At 42.2% G+C, this 19,553-nt stretch overlaps 1 long non-coding RNA gene across 1 annotated transcript; it reads right to left on the bottom strand.

Moving 5' to 3' along the window:
* Positions 1 to 13,224: 13,224 nt before the first annotated feature.
* LOC119780043 lies at positions 13,225 to 13,792 on the bottom strand. The gene is made up of 3 exons (XR_005280331.1): positions 13,733 to 13,792; positions 13,430 to 13,638; positions 13,225 to 13,359 (listed from the first exon to the last, which is right to left on the bottom strand). It is a non-coding gene; the product is annotated as an uncharacterized LOC119780043 (long non-coding RNA).
* Between the last annotated feature and the right edge of the window lie 5,761 nt (positions 13,793 to 19,553).

Genomic DNA, 19,553 nt, shown 5'->3' on the forward strand with positions numbered 1-19,553 from the left:
TTTACAGATCAATCTACCTCCCAGCTGTTCTAGGCCTGTGTAAAAGCTTTTTTTATTGCAGCTTTATGGCATCTGGTATTTATGATAAATAGACGGGTTTGGACACAATTAGTATCTGCACACGACATCAGGCAAATGTTCTCCAGTCATGCAAAACACCTGTTAAGGTGGTGCCCACACCCACATGCACATCCTGACACTTTCTACAACAGAATGAGCTACAGAGGACGTATCTGGAGCTGTAGCCTCTGTGAGAGAGTGGCTAATAGTTGTTTTTTTTTGGGGTTTTTTTGAGAATGAGAAGCATCTTTGGTTTAGGTAAAAATCCAGTCTCTTTACTGTGAAGTGAAAGCAAAAAACTGAAGAAAAAAAAAAAGCAAAAACAGTTGTAATCAAGTATCAGGTATCGTTATCAAAAAAGAGGCCTCACTATGTCTCATCCATCCATCTTCTCCTGCTTCCTCCAGCAGGGTCGCTGTGGGCCGGTCAATGGCTGAGAGGCAGGTCCACCCATAGAAATAACACTAAACCTTTCTTGAAGTACTTTAAGTACAATTATCAGAATTATTGTTGCTTGCTGAATTGTAGAATAATGGGTGATTTCCTGTACAATATAAAAAAATATAAATCTATATAAAACTTTTTTTTTAAAAGAACCTCATTTTTAGCTGAATTGAGGAGGTCAGGGGAGTGTTGGCCAAGTGGTTAGAGCAGTGCGCTTGTGCCCTGAGAAAGTTCGATCCTTAACCTCACACTGCTCCCTGGGGGGCCACACAATGGCAGCCTTCTGCTCCCCAAAGGGACGGCTTAAATGCAGAAAGTAAATTTCCCCATTGTGGGACAATAAAGGGATTTACATACATTTGATTTAAGTGGTACAACTTTGCCAATGGAAGAAGAGGTTTTATATTCAAAATAAGATAAAAAAAAACAATTGCATTGTCTTATTTCAAGTGCATAATTATTTTAGGAAGAATTATGCTGGCAAAATGTATTTACTTACTCAAATTAAGGGTAAATATACTTAGTTAAAGACATTGTTTGTCATAGTGAGAGAAGAACGACTCTGAATCAGGGCAACCACGGAGACAGTTAGATCAGTTTAAGGAAAAGTTTATTGAAACAAGGAACAGAAAATGGAGTCTGGCAGGGTCTTCCTGGTACAGCCTAGGGAAAAGATGGTTGATGGTGAACAACTGATCTGAGGTGGAGGGAAGGTGGAGGATGCTGAACTCACGGGGCTTGAGGTTGTCTTGAGCTAGGAAGGATGTGTCCAGGGTCCAGGAGCAACTGACTCTGCACTCCTCAGGTGATGGTTTGTAGGAGGGTGGACAGGCAGGTGGGCTCCTGGAGGAGGGCTGCGGCAAACTGGCTTGGTTGGTGGCTAGAAGGGAAAAACAGAGACACAGGATTAGATCAGGTTTGAACACGAATCTAGAAAACTGGTCGGTCATATACCACGCTGGTAGCGAGAAAGAACTGACGCCCTCCTCCTGGTCCCAGCTCCTTAAGTAGGCTCCAAAATTAATCGAGATGACCTGCACCTGCCCATCACACCCTGCAGAGAAGAGAGAGAGACAGACACCAGACCTGCAGTATGACATTGTTACTCATTTCTAGAATGTTTTTGCAGTGTATTGCTTCTTACATTGAGAACTGACATGGGAGTTGGTTCGGAGCTCGTCTGCCTGGCTCTGTGTTTCCTGGAAGGCACCGCTTTTTACTGCTGCTTTTTGTGTCTCTGCTTCTGTCTCCTTGAACCCCAGTCGGCCTCAGCAGATGGCCGCTCACACTGAGCCTGGTTCTACTGGAGGTTTCTTCCTGTTAAAAGGGAGTTTTTCCTCTCCACTGTCGCTACAAGCATGCTTAGTCTGAGGGATTGTATTTGAGTCAATAAGTCAATGCAATCAACTGGTTTTCCTTAGATAAAAACTTTGTATCAATTTGACTGTATGATCTGGTTGAACTGTAAAGTGTGTTGTGAATTTGGCGCTATATAAATAAACTGAATTGAATTGAATTTTACATACATTTCATATGTATTTAGTAGAACTGCCATTCAAGCTGTCAGATTTAGGTCAAAAGTAAAGCTAGTCTGAAGCCAAGCTCTGCCGCTGCTAAGCCCTCTGCTGTACCTTCAGTCTCTGGACCCTTCTGGTTCCCTCTCTCCAACGCTCAGTCTGAACCACCATCAGGTACAGATCAACTCCAAGCTTTGTCAAGACTCTCCTGCTTCTTGGCTAACCAAACTGTCCCTCTCTGCAGAGAACCCTTTGATACCAGTCTTGGACCCGTTGTGGCATCAGTTCAAATAACTTTATTGTGTGCTCTCTCAATAAACAGTTGTTAACTTTTACTCTGTCTCCGTGGTGTTCTGCATTTGGGTTATGCTCCTTAGACCCAACATGACAGAACACTCTGGCCAAAAACAAAACCCAGCAGATCACCTCCGGAGGATGATTGAGGAACAAGCAACTCAAATTCAAGGACACGAACTAACCCTCCGTGAGTTAAACACACGTTTTGAACATCAGAATCGAACTTTTCAGGAATTTGCAGGCTATGTTAGAAATGCTAACGCTGCACCTGCTCAACTTCCGGTTCCGGAGCCAAGTCCGCATCAAAGGTCAGAGCCTGTCTCGTCACTTCCGGAATTCCGTCCGTCACTTCCGGAGAAATCAGGTATTCCGAGCAAATGTAAAGGATTTTTGTTCCAGTGCAGATTAATTTTTGAACACTCACCTTCCAGTTTTTCAAACGATAAGAGAAAGATTGCCTTTATCCTTTCTCAACTTGAATGGGCAGAGGCTAGGTTGGCCTCAGAATCCAGTTTTCAGTGCACGTTTGTGCAATTCTTAAATGAGTTTTCTCAAGTCTTTTATCAAGACCTGGATAAATCCATTGACTCTCGAGCTCTACTCAATCTAAGACAAGGAAATCAGACTGTAGCAGATTTTTCTATTAACTTCCGGGTCAAAGCCGCAGCTTCTGGATGGAATGAATGCGCGCTTAAGAGCGCCTATTTTATGGCTCTAAATGAAGATATCAAGGACGAACTTGCCACACTGGATGAACCAACTAGTTTGGAAGATTTAATCAGGCTAACTATTCATCTGGATAATAGACTTCGAGCCAGAACCAGTTAAAGGCAAAGAAGCCACATTTTTTCTGTAGCTGCTTCAGCAACTAACAGCTCTTCTGTTTTTTCTAAATCCCCAGAGTCCAGCCCGAGACCCAGGAATAATAACCAATCTGCAACTGCTCCTGTTCACATTACTCACTTTTTCTCCCCATCCACAGAGAGGTCTGAGGTCAAACCCATGCAGATTGGGCATACAAGACTCTTTAATAAGGAGAGACAACGAAGATTCAAGGGGAATCTGTTTGTATTGTGGTGAGCCCGGCCATTTTATTTCTTCCTGCCCAGCTAAATCAAAAGCCGGGGTCCGTCAGAGGATGTGAGGAGTCTGACGGACCATCTACGATCTGAGAAATCTCCTCACCTTTTGCTTCCAGCTACCCTGTTCTTTTCCGACCAGACTCTCACTCTATCCGCCTTCATTGATTCTGGTTGTGAGAGAAATCTAATTGTCTCTAATCTGGTTCAACGGCTGAAAATAGAGACTATCCCTCTGAAGAAGCCTCTCCGAGTCTCAGCCATTGATGGAAAGAGGCTACATCAAGTTACACATCAGACACTGCCTCTAGAACTCCTGATCTCTGGCAATCACAGGGAGGCTTTAACTTTTTTTGTTTTTCCCTCTGCCTGTTCGTCTCTAGTGCTGGGATACGAGTGGTTAGAACTTCATAATCCTCACATCAACTGGGCAAAACGTCACATTGAGTCTTGGTCGGCCTCCTGTCACGTCTCCTGTCTTCGTTCTGCAGCACCTGCTGTTCAGTCTCCAAGGTGTAGGGGGGAGATTGCCCCCCTGATCTTTCTTCCGTCCCGTCCGAATATCATGACTTGGCACCAGTCTTCCGCAAGGTCAGTGCAATGTCTCTTCCACCTCACAGACCATACGACTGTGCCATAGATCTGTTACCAGGGGCTCCCCTTCCTAGCAGTCGACTTTTCAATATCTCCAAACCTGAGAGAGAGACGATGGAGAAATACATCAATGAGTCAGTAGCTGCTGGAATCACTGTCTTCATCCCCTCTCGGTGCTGGCTTTTTCTTCGTGGGTAAGAAGGATGGTTCTCTTCGACCCTGTATAGACTACAGAGGGCTAAATCAAATAACCATCAAAAATAAGTATCCCTTACCACTACTAGCATCTGCTTTTGAACCTGTTCAGGGGGCTACGGTGTTTACCAAGCTTGATTTACGAAACGCCTATCATCTTCTCAGAATAAGGGAGGGAGATGAATGGAAGACGGCTTTCAAGACCCCCATTGGCCAATTAGAATATTTGGTTATGCCTTTTGGTCTGACAAACGCTCCTGCCTGTTTCCAAGCTCTTGTAAATGAGGTGTTAAGAGATTTCCTCAACGTTTTTGTCTTTGTGTACATCGATGACATCCTGATCTACTCCAAGAACCTGTCTGACCACAAGAAACATGTCCGTCTGGTCCTTCAAAGACTGCCTGAAAATAAACTTTTCGTAAAAGCTGAGAAATGTGAGTTTCACCAACCTTCTGTCACTTTTCTAGGGTTTGTGCTCGAGGGCAGGCAGGTGAAGCCATCTGAAGACAAAATAAGAGCAGTTTTGAATTGGCCGACACCCGAGAATCGCAAGCAGCTTCAAATATTCCTGGGGTTTGCTAACTTCTACAGAAGATTTATCAGGAACTACAGCCAAACTGCTCAACCTCTCACAGCTCTGACTTCTGTTAAGAAGACATTCCACTGGTCTGCAGTGGCTGATGCTGCATTTAACAAATTAAAGGCTCTTTTTTACAGCGCACCCATACTCATCCAACTTGACCCCTCTAAACAATTCATATCAGAGGTGGATGCATCTGATTCTGGAGTGGGTGCTGTGCTATCTCAACAGTCCGATTCAGACCATAAACTCATCCATGCGCCTTTTTCTCACGCAGGCTTTCTCCAGCAGAGCAAAACTATGATGTTGGTGACAGAGAACTACTAGCTATCAAGCTAGTGCTGGAGGAGTGGCGACATTGGCTTGAAGGCGCGGAACACCCTGTCTTGGTTCGGACGGATCATAAAAACCTGTCATACATCCAGTCACTAAAAAGGTCTAATCTACGCCAGTCCCGTTGGTCTCTGTTCTTTTCAAGGTTTAACCTGATTATTTCTCACAGACCCGGATCCAAGAACATTAAGCCCGACTCTCTTTCTCGCCTGTACCCTCCCGATAAGCCTGATACTCCTGAACCTGTTCTTCCTGCCTCTTGCACAGTTGGAGTTGTTTCCTGGGAAATCACTGACCTGATTAATCTGGCCTTGGCTTCTGAACCTGACCCAGGAAGTGGACCTCCTAACAAGACGTATGTTCCCACCTCTGTCAGATCCCGACTCATCCAATGGATGTATGCATCTAAATTCTCAGCCCATCCAGGAATCAGTAGAACCATCTCTCTAATCACCTGGCGTTTCTGGTGGCCGTCCCTTCACAAGGACGTGAAGGAGTACGTGCTGGCCTGTCCCATCTGTGCCAGAAACAAGCCAACCCACCAACCTCCTTCTGGTCTGCTTCAACCTCTGCCTGTTCCGTCCCGTCCATGGTCCCATATAGCACCGGTCTCCCCGTGTCCAAGGATATGTCTACCATTCTCACCATAATTGACCGCTTCTCTAAGGCCTGTCATCTGGTTCCCCTTAGGAAACTCCCCACTGCTTTCCAGACCGCTCAGCTTTTGGTTAAGCATGTGTTCCGACTCCATGGGATACCACAAGAAATCCTGTCCGATCGAGGTCCCCAGTTCACCGCCCAGGTTTGGAAATGTTTCTGTACTGCTCTCAACTCCAAAGTTTCTCTCACTTCAGGATATCACCCGCAATCCAATGGCCAGACTGAAAGGATGAATCAGGAGTTAGAATCCACTCTCCGTTGCCTGACATCTACTAATCCGACCGATTGGAGCCAGTACTTATCTTGGGTTGAGTATGCTCACAACTCGCAAAAATCTGCCGCAACCGGACTTTTCAAGTTTCCATAGGATATCAACCACCACTCTTCCCAGCAGATGAGAAGGAAATCTCTGTTCAGTCCGTCCACCAACACATCCGCCGTTGCCACAAGGTTTGGAACGAAACTGTCTCTGCTCTGAACCGGACTGCTGCTCAAAATAAGAAATTCTCTGACAGAAAACGACGCCCTGCACCTGAATACTCACCTGGACAAGAGGTATGGCTCTCCACACGTGACATCCCTCTCAAATCAATGTCTCGTAAATTATCCCCCAGATTCATTGGACCATACAAGATTGCTTCCATCGTCAACCCGTCTGCTGTCCGTCTGCACCTGCCACCTTCTCTAAGCATCCATCACACCTTCCATGTCTCACAGATTAAGCCTGTTCTCACCAGTCCTCTGTGCCCTCCGTCCGACTCCCCTCCACCCGCCCGGGACATTGATGGCCACCCGGCATTCACCGTTCGCCGTATCGTGGACTCCCATCGTCGGGGCCGTGGTTGGCAGTACCTCGTCGACTGGGAGGGCTACGGTCCGGAGGACCGCACCTTGGTTCCGGGGTCCTTCATCTTGGACCCGTCATTGATAGATGAATATAGAGACTCTCTGCCTTCCACTTCCTCTGGACCGCCTGGAGGCGGTCGTTGAGGGGGGGATACCGTTGGGATCTGGAGATCTGCCACCTTTCTCCAGCTGAGGGCGCCCCCCGGTCTCCTGAGCTGAAGCCACCAGCACACCTGCGGCTGATCATCTCATCAGGAAACCAGCTTTATAAACAGCGGCTGAACTTCCCTTCAGTGCCGGAGTGTTAGACCAGTTATGGTTAGCAAACCTGAGCCAAACCTGCATACCTGAATCTCTGATTACTCTAAGGAGTAATCTTGCTCCTAACCAGTCTTTGTCTTCTCTGCTTCCTAGAAAGACCTGATCGAAGCCTGGAGCTCTGGAGGATCTCATAGTTAGAAACCTGCCTGCCTGCTCTGTGAAGCCAAACCTGAAGATCAGCTGTCTGAATCAGCAAGCCAGTTCTCCGGAGAGAACTAGGAGATTAACTCAAGGTCTGAACCTCACTAGTCTGAAGCCAAGCTCTGCCGCTGCTAAGCCCTCTGCTAATAAACAGTTGTTAACTTTTACTCTGTCTCCGTGGTGTTCTGCATTTGGGTTAAGCTCCTTAGACCCAACATGACAGAGAGGCTCAGGTTGTTTCATATTATTATGAGTTATCCCAACAATTCATTCGGTGACATTATGTTTACAATGAAGGTGGTGCTTAGTTTGCAGAGTGAACCAAGGCGAAGACGATAGATGAAAAGAACTTCCTGTATGAATAGAACATGCCGAATAAAATAAGCAACTGGTTCAAATGACAGGAACTTGCCTCAGTAACAAACTAAACTGGAGAAAACTAATGCAAACATAAACAGCAATTCACAAACTTCTAACCACATTATTTACAATCTGCTTTTAGAGGCGCTAGTGAAATAATGTGAGAAGAGAAAGAGGGATGATGATCAGTCAGCGTTGTCATCTTAATACATAATTTTTCCATTGTCTCCTATCTTTGGGATCCAAATGAAGGGCACATTTGCAAAGAAAAAGGAAATAAAAAACCCTAACAAGCTGCAGATGTTCCATGTCCATAAACTTGTGGTCCTGATAGGACTGGTGTAACTGTACCCATGTGTTCACACAGAGTCAAACTTTGCGCTCAGTCTCTCAAACACAGTAACAATTGTTCCTGTCATTTTAATAAGATCATGTTTAGTTTGAGTTTTTCCTTTACCCATGAAGCTATCAATCTAATCAATGAATCAATAAATTGATGCTACGCCAGGAGTAATTGTCCGTTTGGGAGAGCAGTTAGTTCCTAGGGTTGAGCATGGTCTGAATTCTGGTTCTGAATTGGCTTCTTGGTTTTGACACTGGTTCCTATACTCTAGCCTCAGTTTGGATAAACATCTTTTGAGTGTCGTCACCAACGCTGTTGTTTTGCGTTTATCACTGTGGTGGAGCAAAACTGCCAAATACTTTGGTTGGAAGCGTCAATGCAAAGCCGGTTGGAAGTTAATTCGTTTTTTTTCTTTTTTTCTTTGATTAACAGCAACTCATTACAGTTTCCGCAAACGTGCACCTGTCCCTCCTGCTCACCTAATTATCCTTTTAAAATGGTCAATACAATGTTGCAGTGTGCAGTTTGAAATAAAAACATACAAAATAAGACAGTACCTTCACCTGCAGGTTCTCTCATCTTGTGGGGTGTTTGCTATCTGGAAATTCCTATGCTGTTCCTACTTGAGCATCACTACTTGAAAAGAATTTTCAATCATCTGGAAACTCAACGATGATTTCAAAAGCTCATAACTTTAAAAGATTTCAGCTTTTTTCAAAGCCAGGAGTTTGTATCTTTCTTTAAAAAATCTTTTCAAAGATCAGATTCCAAGCAAAGATTGGATTTATTCCGAACTTTAAGCTGGAGAGGTAAACAATAAGCGTGGATGAGTCACGGTTGTAGTCAGCTGGAGATGACAGCAGAAAAATTACCCGATGGTCTCAGCGTTATTCTATCTCCATTTAATAGCCTTTGCACAGCAGTTCTTTGCACAGATGTGAAAGTATTATTGATCTTTTCCTCCAAGTAAAAAATCCAGATAAGCTCATTGATCCAAACTTTCGCTCTGTGAGCATTCCTCGGTGCAATTAAGCCTGTCTCAGTCACACAACCTATAGGTGCTGCATTAAAGGCTTTGACAGCAACACACTTCTATGCCAGATAGATTGACACTTCAGAAACTAAACACACTCCTGAGAGCAAGACTGTGCCATCAAGTACTGTTCTAGTCATTTGACATCCCACATTACTTTGTATACACTGCCGCAGAGCGCCTGACAGGATTGCTGCAATGCAGAAAAAGGAGTATCTGCTGCTCCTTCAGCAGAGATACATATGAAAGGTTTTTATTTATAACCAGAAAACAGGCGGCTATTTAAGGCTTGTTGCTTAAGGATACATGACTAGCAACAGCATTTGAATGATTTGGTCAAACTAATCTGTTTTTCTATGGTAAAGAGAAATTCTTTTTGGAAATTTAACACCGCATGCAGTTAATTATGATGAGCTGATAATCCGTATACTCTAGGTTTTATAAGGACACGTTATGTTTCACTCTCAGGGTCACACGCTGCTCTCGCCTCTCCACCTCCCACCTTTTCGTCTTGGTCACAGCAGCATTTTTGGTTTTTTAATCTCCCTCTGTAGGATTTCACCTGATTGGATCTTCTAAGTGTTTCCCAGAGAACCAGCGGCTACTTGAGAGAGAAAAAACTGACTTTGAAAACAAATTTTTTTCTTTTTCTTTTTGTACCTCCCTTCAGTTTAAATAATGTTTATTGTCAATACTGGCTCCTCCACCCAGGTCATTTGATTTTACTCCACAGAATCTCAGCTACAGACTGCCTACAAACATTGTGAAAGACTGGCTCATTCTGAGGACTTCAGTTAACTTTACAGCTATACTGCTACCTGAGCAATACATCCTTTTATAACATTTCTTTGCTAAATATTCCACATTAAAAAGATGGTGATATCACAACAAGATTGAGTGACTGGAAATGAGAACTATTTAAATACAAATCCACCTCCATAAAATTAGCTCTAGAAATTAGTAGCTGAATCCATGCATTACATCACTGATTGCAATTCAATGCATGGCTTTGGTGTGAAGCACATCAATGCTGGACTGGAGGCATTGGGTCTAGAATGATATGTCTCACCTTTTCACCTGGTAATCAGATGGCTGAGTCTAAGTTTGGCACTGGCCATAATATAATTAGAGTTTATCAGCTTGTTTTGACATGTCACAAAAATCTCTGATCTCCATAAGTTGAAACAAATCAGGTTTTCTCCTCAGACATACCTTCTGCATTATAGCCTTGTGATTAACTAACTTTTGGGTTCACCTACAACAGCTGAACATTTTAAGGTAACAGTTTCACTTCAAGACCAGGGATTCCAGAAAATATGCTTTCAGAAAATAATCACGGCAATCACTGTTAAAACTGACAGTGTCACAGTCTTGGTTCTGTTATGTTTTCTTTTGAGTAGTCAGTTTAACTTTGCTCCATGTTTTCTAGTTTAATGGTTTAATTCTTATTTTGTTGTCTTTTCTGGTTATATTTCAGTTCTCAGGTTTTTATTTGTTGCCCTCTGTTGCCCTCTTGTGTTGGTCTCCTTTTTCCCTACCTCCTTAGACTGCTCTCTTCACACCTGCTCCCAATCTGCTTGTTAGTCCTCTCTTTGTTCAGTTATACATAAATACTCTCCTTGTGCAGTTCCTCAGTGCTGGTTCCTTGTCTAACTTTGTCTATCTATGCCTTACTGTGTCTAACCGCGTCGTGATTGTTTCCCCCCTGAAGTCTCCATGGCTCTGGTTTGTTTTACTTTTTTTCCGTGTTGGATGTTTTTTGGATTTTTGGATTCTCAGTTGTTTGTGAACCATTCATTAAATCAATAGAAAACTCATCACTGCCTCCCTGCCTCTGCATTTGGGTCCTCAAACCCTGACAGACAGTAATGCATGATGGTGGTAGCATACTAACCTGGGATTGATCTTTTTCAGACAAAACTGAGAGTTATTAAAGTTTGATAAAGCTATACAAATCCAAATATGTTTAGGCTCAAAACCTTCAGCTTTGCTAAAGTTAGGTCAGCCTCACTTTTGAAAATAAAAAAATATTTCTTAAATTTTGCCACACTGTCACTTTGTCCCGACAGAAGAATATTAGACAGAAAATGAGGGTGAAAAAAAAACAAGCTTCTTTTCAATTCAATTCAGTTTCTTCTTATAGCGCCCATTCACAACACATATCATCTCAAGGTACAATTCACCAGATCATACACTCAAACTTTTCCTCTTTCCAGTGGTCTTTGTCTTTCCTTTTGCACCTCCCTTTCTGCAACCTCACTGTGGGTCAGAGACAACCAATCAGAGCCATGAGGAAAGCTTAAAGGAATAGTACACCCAAAACATGATTAGCCTTCATTTTCTACTCACCCCCATGCTGAACAACACTCTGGAGTACTTTTTTGATATCTCAAATGCATCTGGAGATCTGGGAGGCTTCTTGCTGTCTGCTGACATTCAAATAATGGAGGTCTATTGTGCCCGAGACAGAAAGGTCCATAAAAGTCCACAAAAACGTGTCAATATTCCTCCATACTGCTCGTCCAATGTATTCCAAGTTTCCTGAGTGGGTAGCATCCAGAATTTACTCGAAACGAAGTCATTTAGAATGTTTTTAGAGCATAAACAGTAGTGTTTAAGATTTCCTGAAAGCGCGCACATGCGCGTTCACGAGTCTACGGAAGCCGGCAGACCAAACCAGCGCATTCAGCTCGGCAAAGAACTCATGCTCTTCCTCAACACTGAAGTCCTCACACATTTTTCTTTCGTTGTTTCTTTCTTTGCACAGGTAAACGGCACATTTCTTCTTCTACGCTTGCATTATTGGAAGAACAGACGCTGAATGTGCACTTTCATCTGGTTTGGTCTGCCGGCTTCCGTAGCGTCATGAACGCGCCGGCGCGCGCTTTCAGGAAATCCTATACACTACTGTTTATGCTCTAAAAACATTCTAAATGACTTCGTTTCGAGTAAATTCTGGATGCTACCCACTCAGGACACTTGGAATACATTGGACGAGCAGTATGGAGGAATATTGACACGTTTTTGTGGACTTTTATGGACCTTTCTGTCTCGGGCACAATAGACCTCCATTATTTGAATGTCAGCAGACAGCAAGAAGCCTCCCAGATCTCCAGATGCATTTGAGATATCAAAAAAGTACTCCAGGGTGTTGTTCAGCATGGGGGTGAGTAGAAAATGAAGGCTAATCATGTTTTGGGTGTACTATTCCTTTAAGGTGTGGTTAGGGTGTTGTGAATTGGCTCTATATAAATAAACTGACTTGAATTGAATTGAACAACAAAGAGCCAGTGGAAGGATTCAATTCAATGCAAGAATTGGAAATATCCTGTCCTGAGAAACTAGTCCATGCAATGCTGCTCTGTCTGGCCAGCCACACCTCCAATGCCACGAAAAAGGCATATTATTCAAGTGGCCAGAGTAGAATCAAAGCAGAGACCAAGATCGAGGGACCAGAGAGGGACCTTCTGGGTAGATACAAGCTAAGTCTGACCTTCTGGGCAGCTATAGACCACTTCTGACTGTCTAGGCAGCTACAAGTTGATGTTTGACATTCTGGTGACCTGGCCTTGTCTGACCTCGGCAGCTGCAGGCCACGTCTAACCTTCTGAACAGCTACAAGTTTACGTCTGATATTCTGGTGACCTACAGGCCATGTTAGACCTTCTGGGCAGCTACAGGCCACATCTGACCTTCTGGGAAGCTGTAGGACACATCTGACATTCTGGTTAGCTGCAAGCCACATCTGACCTTCTTGACAGCTAAATGCCAAGTCTGACCTTCTGGGCAGCAACAGGCCCCGTCTGACTTTCTGGAAAACTACATGCCATGTCTGACCTTCTGGACAGCTACATGCCATGTCTAACCTTGATGGCAGCAACAGGCCCTGTCTGACCTTTCAAATGGCTACAGGCCATATCTGACGATTACTCCTGGTTCTTCCAGTGGCAGATCTTTTCTGCAGTTGACCTTGGCTAACCCTCTCAACTTAAGTCTAGCCTGGTGCTGTCAGCTTCTTTGGGTCAGTTCTCTGCATGTACTGTTGGACTGTCCTGCTTATGTCCAGGACCTGCCTCTCTTCCTGTCTGCAACATACTCACCTTCATCAATAAATCTTGAAAGGTCATACTGTGTCGGCTTGAATTACCAGATTCTCCATGCTAAAACATAACAGTCATTACCAATATGAACCTCACTGCATCCACAGGTTCACCACCAATATCATGGTGAAGAGGAGGTGGAGCAGCTGGTGGGCTGGTGCAAAGATAACAGCCTGATCTTGAATTTATTTTTATTTTATTTTTATTTTTTTTTTTAGCAAACTTTAATTTACAAATAAAGAATATACAATTGCAGACAGTAGTATGCTCTAGGTACTGGGGTAACTGTCATGTTTGGTTTAACGTGTCTAACCCACATGCAGAAAAGTTCAAAGGTTTATTGAGAAGATTGAACACAATAAATGAACTGATCCAGAGGGGAACTCGTCTGGTCACGAGTGGGTTCTGAAAAGCACACAGATAAATCAGATCCAGGACTGGTCACTAGTGGGTTTACTGCAGAGGGGGACAGAGGAGTTAGTGGAGGTCCAGGTATTTAGCAGGATGAGAGCGTGCTGGGCAGTACCTGTTCCAGTCGGCAGGCTGAGGGCTAGGCGGAGGCAGAGCTTGATTTGAGTGCAGGCAGATCACAGATTTGAGTTTCCTTCCAGTATCTTCTGACAGCAGGCAGGCAGATCTTAGACAGGAATTGTTCTCCAGAGTTCTTCTGAGAATGGACAGGCAGATCACCGGCAGAGAAACTCTTCAGAGTTTCAGGTTACTGGCAGATTCAATCTAGGAAGCAGAGAGGAGAAAACAGATAAGGTTCAGGTTCTGGTTTTCACGGAGTCAGAGGTTCAGACAGGCTGGTTGGCTCAGGCATGCTAACCGTTACTGGCAAACACTCTGGCACTGGAGAGAAGTCCTCTGCCTCCTTAAATACGGATCTCCTGATGAGCAGATGAGCGACAGGTGGTGCAATCAGCTCTGGCTCCAGGAGATCTCGTACGCCCTCTGGTGGAGAAAGTGGACAGACCTCCAGATCCGAACAGTAACAGAACTATAGAATTCCATGAAACAGAAAAAAATAGATTACAAATTAAGTTCACCACTTAGGGTTATAAGTTTCATAGCTTTAGAGTTGGTGCATATTTTTAAGGAGTCCAAAAAACAACTTACATAAGCTCTAAAAACAGTGAGGTTGGGTTTGTTTTTAGTAAATTTACAAACAAATATGTGGAACTTGGCTAACAGAATAAGAAAATGTATAATATATTCTTTCCCAGACATACTGCCCCTGGAAATACCAAACAGAACATGTTTAACATTGTTGTGATTCTATAGTTAAATTCTATTCCCAGCCCGCTGGGAATTTATGTTTCTGATACTTTAAGATGTTTATTGCCCTCCCCTGTAGGGGTTATTTAATCAGATATTATTTCAGATATTATTTCGGCTGTTATATACTATTTATGACACACAGTCCTACTAACTGTGTGTTAGAACAATAGATGAAAGAGTGATTCGAGCACTAATCATGGTCAAACAGTTAATTCTGCACATACATGGAATAAATTCACCACAACTTCTGTTCAAAATATAAGATTTTATTAACAAAAATCATTCAGCTCCAAGTCAAACATATTTCAGTTTAGCACTCTCAACTAAGACTAGTAAAACTCAACTAAACTAAATTAACTACTATGTACAAAGAGGAAAGGGAAAACGGTTGAAAAACATATTACAGTTTAAGATGGATTCTGTTTTTGAAACCAAAGTTTATCTGGAAGAATTTGGAATGTGATCAAATTAGCTTTTCACTAATTTTAAAGAAATTGGAATGTTTTCAGACCAATTCACAATGCAAATCCATGAGGTGAATAAAACATTATTTGACCAAATAATGTTTTATTGAATGATTTGCTTAATCAAGAACCAATAACCTTTAGCTAAATGATTCTTTACCCTCTTTGAAATAGCTAGCAGTGAATAGACATCAGGCTTCCACTAAATGACTCTTGGTCATACTTGGTAATGGAAATGTAATGAGCATTTGAGGAACATATGAACACTAATGTTATATCAGTGTTTAAATCCTTAGTGAATAAAGCTTGTCTAAGCTTTAGCAACAGCTCAACACATATTCCTGTAGCATAGCGTAGCATGCAGTCCATTCTTTAGCATCAATTAGCGTTGTCTTTACTCAGCAGTAGACACACGATATGATTAGCATCATCAAAAGACACATTGCTTGTTCTGTCCCTAATCATGCCAGACCTGCAAACCTTTTTCCATGTCCGTTTGGAAAGCTTGAGTTTCATCCAGTTTTGCAGCTCTGCAGTCAGGGGTTCCTTTGTCTCAGTCTCACAGCAGGGGTCCTCTCAGTCTCACCCCCAAGGATATGGTTCTCATCCAGTTTGGCTCTGTAAGTTCTGAAACTCGAGAGAAATGTGTTGCAAAAGTTCTGTTTGCAGCAGTTAGGTTCTGAAGAGTTCTGACTCATCCTTGATGGTTCTGGGGATCTGGTTCCCCTGGGGCCTGCATCTCCACTGTGGGCCACAGTGGGCCCCAGCTTTGAGCGCAGGAGCAGAAGCAGGCTGGATCAGAAGAGGGAGAAAGAGAGAAGAGCAAAAGAGGCAAAAGAGGCAGAATCCTGTGTGGTCTGTGGTTTTCTCTGTCCTCACAGAGGGGTGTTGGTTGTTGGTCACACCTCTGTGACTTCCGTGTGACTTGCTTGTGACTGTTTTGGCTGAAAAAGGGGGGGCTGCTGAAGTCCCCCTGCTATTATTCACCAAAACTGCTAACTAACCCTATGTCCAAAAAGTATGACCATGGCATATGGCACAACAACATTCAGCGCAATAAGTATATTGCATTTCCCATTAACAAAATTATTGAAGTCACACCAAAAAACTTTGCTAAAAGAGCATTCCCAAAAAAGGTGGGTTAATGTTTCTTGTTCGATGTGACACAAGGAACAAAGTGGATCAATATTTGGAATATATTTGTTCAGTACTGAATTAACAGGATAACACCTGTGCAAAATTTTAAGGGACACTACCCGTATTTTAGTAGAAACAAACATTTTTCTTGGCAATAACCATGTTTGTTCCCAATTGATATGTGAAAATAGATTGTTCCAAAAAAAGGTTGAGGCAGGTTTGCTAATAGTATTCCTCTGGATTATTTCTCTTATATGTTTATTTCCTGTTTTAATTCTAAGAAATGGATCTGAATTCCTAATAAATAATTCTGGAAATCTGGGATGCTGGACCTGGGTTTTACCTGATGTTGACATAAGAAATTTCAAACCTGCAGGAATAGCATCGAAAACAACGGCAAATTCTTTAGGGGTCACAGGGAAGTTATATTCACCAGGAAATTCACCATAATTAAACAGTTGATCATCTCTATTACAGTTTTTTACAGTCGCTAGGACACATTTCTCAATACTTAGGTCACTTTTTCAAAACTCTTCACACAGTGAGCACAACAGAAGTATATGTGGGCTAAACTGTGGATCATTTATCATTGCTTTGGCACAAAATGCATTCAATGACTAAATCTTTCAAATTACATTAATTCTTTTCTCACTTCGACACAACAACCGCCAAAACTCTGTGTACCTACAGGACAATTTGCACATGCTTACATACTGTTTTCAAAACTGTTAAACTTATGTTCAAAACAATAACATAATACAAAACTGAATAAGACAGCAATTTGCTACATTTCTACAGGAATATTTTAATGAAATATATTTTACATCTTAAAATTAAATGCTATAAAAATAAGTGGACAATTGGACCAACCACAGCTGATTCTCATTGTAGATTAACATCTACACAGGTGTTACACTGCATGAAAAGTGGGATTTTCGTCAATATGCGGCACTGTAGATTGTCGTGGAACTTCAGGTTAGCGGCAGTTTTCGACAATTTGCAGGCTTCGCCGAAAACTCCCGTAAATTGTCAGAAATTGACGTGGACTCTCTTAGGCAGTGTTCCCCCCATGCCCCCCCCCCCATGGAATTCTAGGGGAGGCTTTAACATGTAAATGAACATGCTGTGAGCTATACAAATGCAAATCAGGGTTGCAGGGGGGGTTTTACCCCAAGTGACATCTTTCTGGGTAAGAAATTCTCTGACACAAAGAGATCAGGCTTAGTATAGCCTCTTACATTTTAGCTTGAATTGATTTATTTAATTAAAGTATAGAGACCAAAACAGATCTTTAGCTGACAGAGCAATACATTTAGAGCAGTAATTATATAAAAAAAAATTGCATTTAAGATAAAAAATAAAATGTTGTCTGTCAATATGCTCAATTCACAATTACTTAAGTGGAAAAGTTTCAAGAAATGAGTCTGAGATGATTTACTTTATAACATGGCGCATTATCCTGTTGGAAGTAGCCATGAGAAGATTGGTACACTGTGGTCATAAGGTCCGGCCAGGTCAAGATCCGCAATTGCAATCGCACCAAACAGGAAAAAGAACATCGACAAATTCCGGTTCGTCAAATTAAAATATAGCAGCAACAGATCGGTGACTAGAAATTATAGCACAATTCTTATATATATATATATAAAAAAAAAAAAAACTAACACCGTTTATTTAAATCATTGGATCCAAACTATTGGTTATTCACCAACGAGAAAGCAGATTTCTCATCTCCATCAAAATATTTATTTTATACCGAGGGACTTAAACTTTAATCAAATCCATTCAAAAGAAACTTCTTATTACAGGAATGAAAAGAGATGCTGAGTTTGGAAGTAGTGAACAAGTTCATTAAAAAAAAAGCAGTTTTGAATTATCCTTATCCCCGTTACAAAAATCTAAAAAAATATATATATATATATATTTGGGCAGAAACTGAACGTATGCTGGATGATGGTGGGATTTTTTTAATATGTCATATTAAATTAAGCGCTCACAGGGTTCATACAGGAATGAGTGACTCTAATTTAATGCTATTTTAATGCTATTTGAAATGATTTTAATGCCATCAACAAGAACCATGTACACAAGTTATTATTGTACACGAAATATGAAGGAGCTGTAAGCACAGTTCCATGACTCCTGTATGTACATAAACATACACACATACACACACACACACACATATATACGTATATAAATATATCCTCTAGCTTTTTCTCCGCCTGGAGCGATATAATATATCTGACGAAATTGTTTTTATAAGCATTTTTTATTAAAGAATTATAAATACTTCGATAAACATATTTAAATAATTTTAGTGCCAATTAAGGCCTTGATAAAAAAAAAAAAAAGAATGATTTTTTAATTATTTTTATTGATCCGCGGACACCCTGGTTCATCTCGCGCATGCTCTGTACGATCTCCAAGAAACTCAGAGCGGCGGTGTGCAGCCACAGTGGAGGATGTATGCTTTGCTTTGTGCAGGCGGTCTGGAGCTTCTAAATTTCGGGGTAAAACTCCTCTTGGACACGATGGCGACTCTGCATCGAACAAGACGAACTCAAAGAAGAGATGCTAGCGGTAAATATATGTTCGATTACTGCCTGCTAAGCTAAAAGCGGCCTAGCCTGAGCTACGGCTAATAGCGGCTAATAGTAGCCTTGCAAGAACAAGCTTTACTAAAGTGTATTTTTTGTGATTCACAGAAAGCAGTACGCCGTCTTAACAACTCGGAGACTAATTGCAGGCGCTATGAACCGGAGCAAGGGTAAGATTTAAAGAATATGCTTTCATTCTGCGGTAAAAGGAAATGGATACGGATGGATACCGATCATAGCTTTACATTTTGTTTTCACAGACCTCCCATCTCGGCAAGTCCAGATTTGCACGATGTTGATTAAGACGACATTGTGTGTAAGTGACTTGTTTTAATGTTTTCTCCTTCCTTGTTACTGTGACTTGCGTTTGATTTTTTATTCATACCACTCTCATTTAATTGTTTTCCAGCTGCCTGTAAGACGTATTTTCAGACGGTACGCAGGAGCTTCAGATATAAGCAGCCAGCCACACGCTGCGTGCGGAGGCATTCTGCTCGGAGTCGGGCCAGAAGAAAGAGGGTAAGACTTTATTTGGTGACTATTTTTCAGGTGCATTAATAGATGTGTTGTGTCCATACGCAGTGCGCTGATTCATTGTTTTTTTTTTCAGCTGCTGAAAGCGAGGCAGAGTGTGCTAGCAGATGAGGAAGTGGAACTCTGGAAGTCCGCCTTCCTCGGCGGTGTCTCTGGATGGATTGTACGGTCGCCGCCATTTCGTAGGCCGGATCTCACTGAACTCTGTGTTAAGCTGCAGTCCCGGTTAGAAGCAGTGCCAAAGTACAGGGCCACGCACAGTAGGCGTCTGCACATCGGACCTGCCTCGGAGGGAATGCTGCCAGTTACCTCCAACCCAGAGGAAGCAAACGGACCGTTCACGGAGTTTTAATTTTTAGAAACGCATGTGTTTGGATACGCGTTGTATATAGTTGTGTGTGTTTTAATAAAGCTCTCTCTTTGCATAAACAGCTTCCCGGCAAATCTTTATTTCCTGTATAAATTCATTCATGTCCTTGATGGTAGCATAATAATTGTGTAGTAGTGTAGGATAACATAAATACACACCATATGAATGAATAAATATATGAATGAATAAATATATGAATGAATATATACACTATATTGCCAAAAGTATTTGCTCACCTGCCTTGACTCACATATGAGCTTAAGT

This window comes from Cyprinodon tularosa, unplaced genomic scaffold (assembly GCF_016077235.1).
Source record: "Cyprinodon tularosa strain WSP-4 unplaced genomic scaffold, ASM1607723v1 ctg1021, whole genome shotgun sequence".
NCBI classification, from domain to species: Eukaryota; Metazoa; Chordata; class Actinopteri; order Cyprinodontiformes; family Cyprinodontidae; genus Cyprinodon; species Cyprinodon tularosa.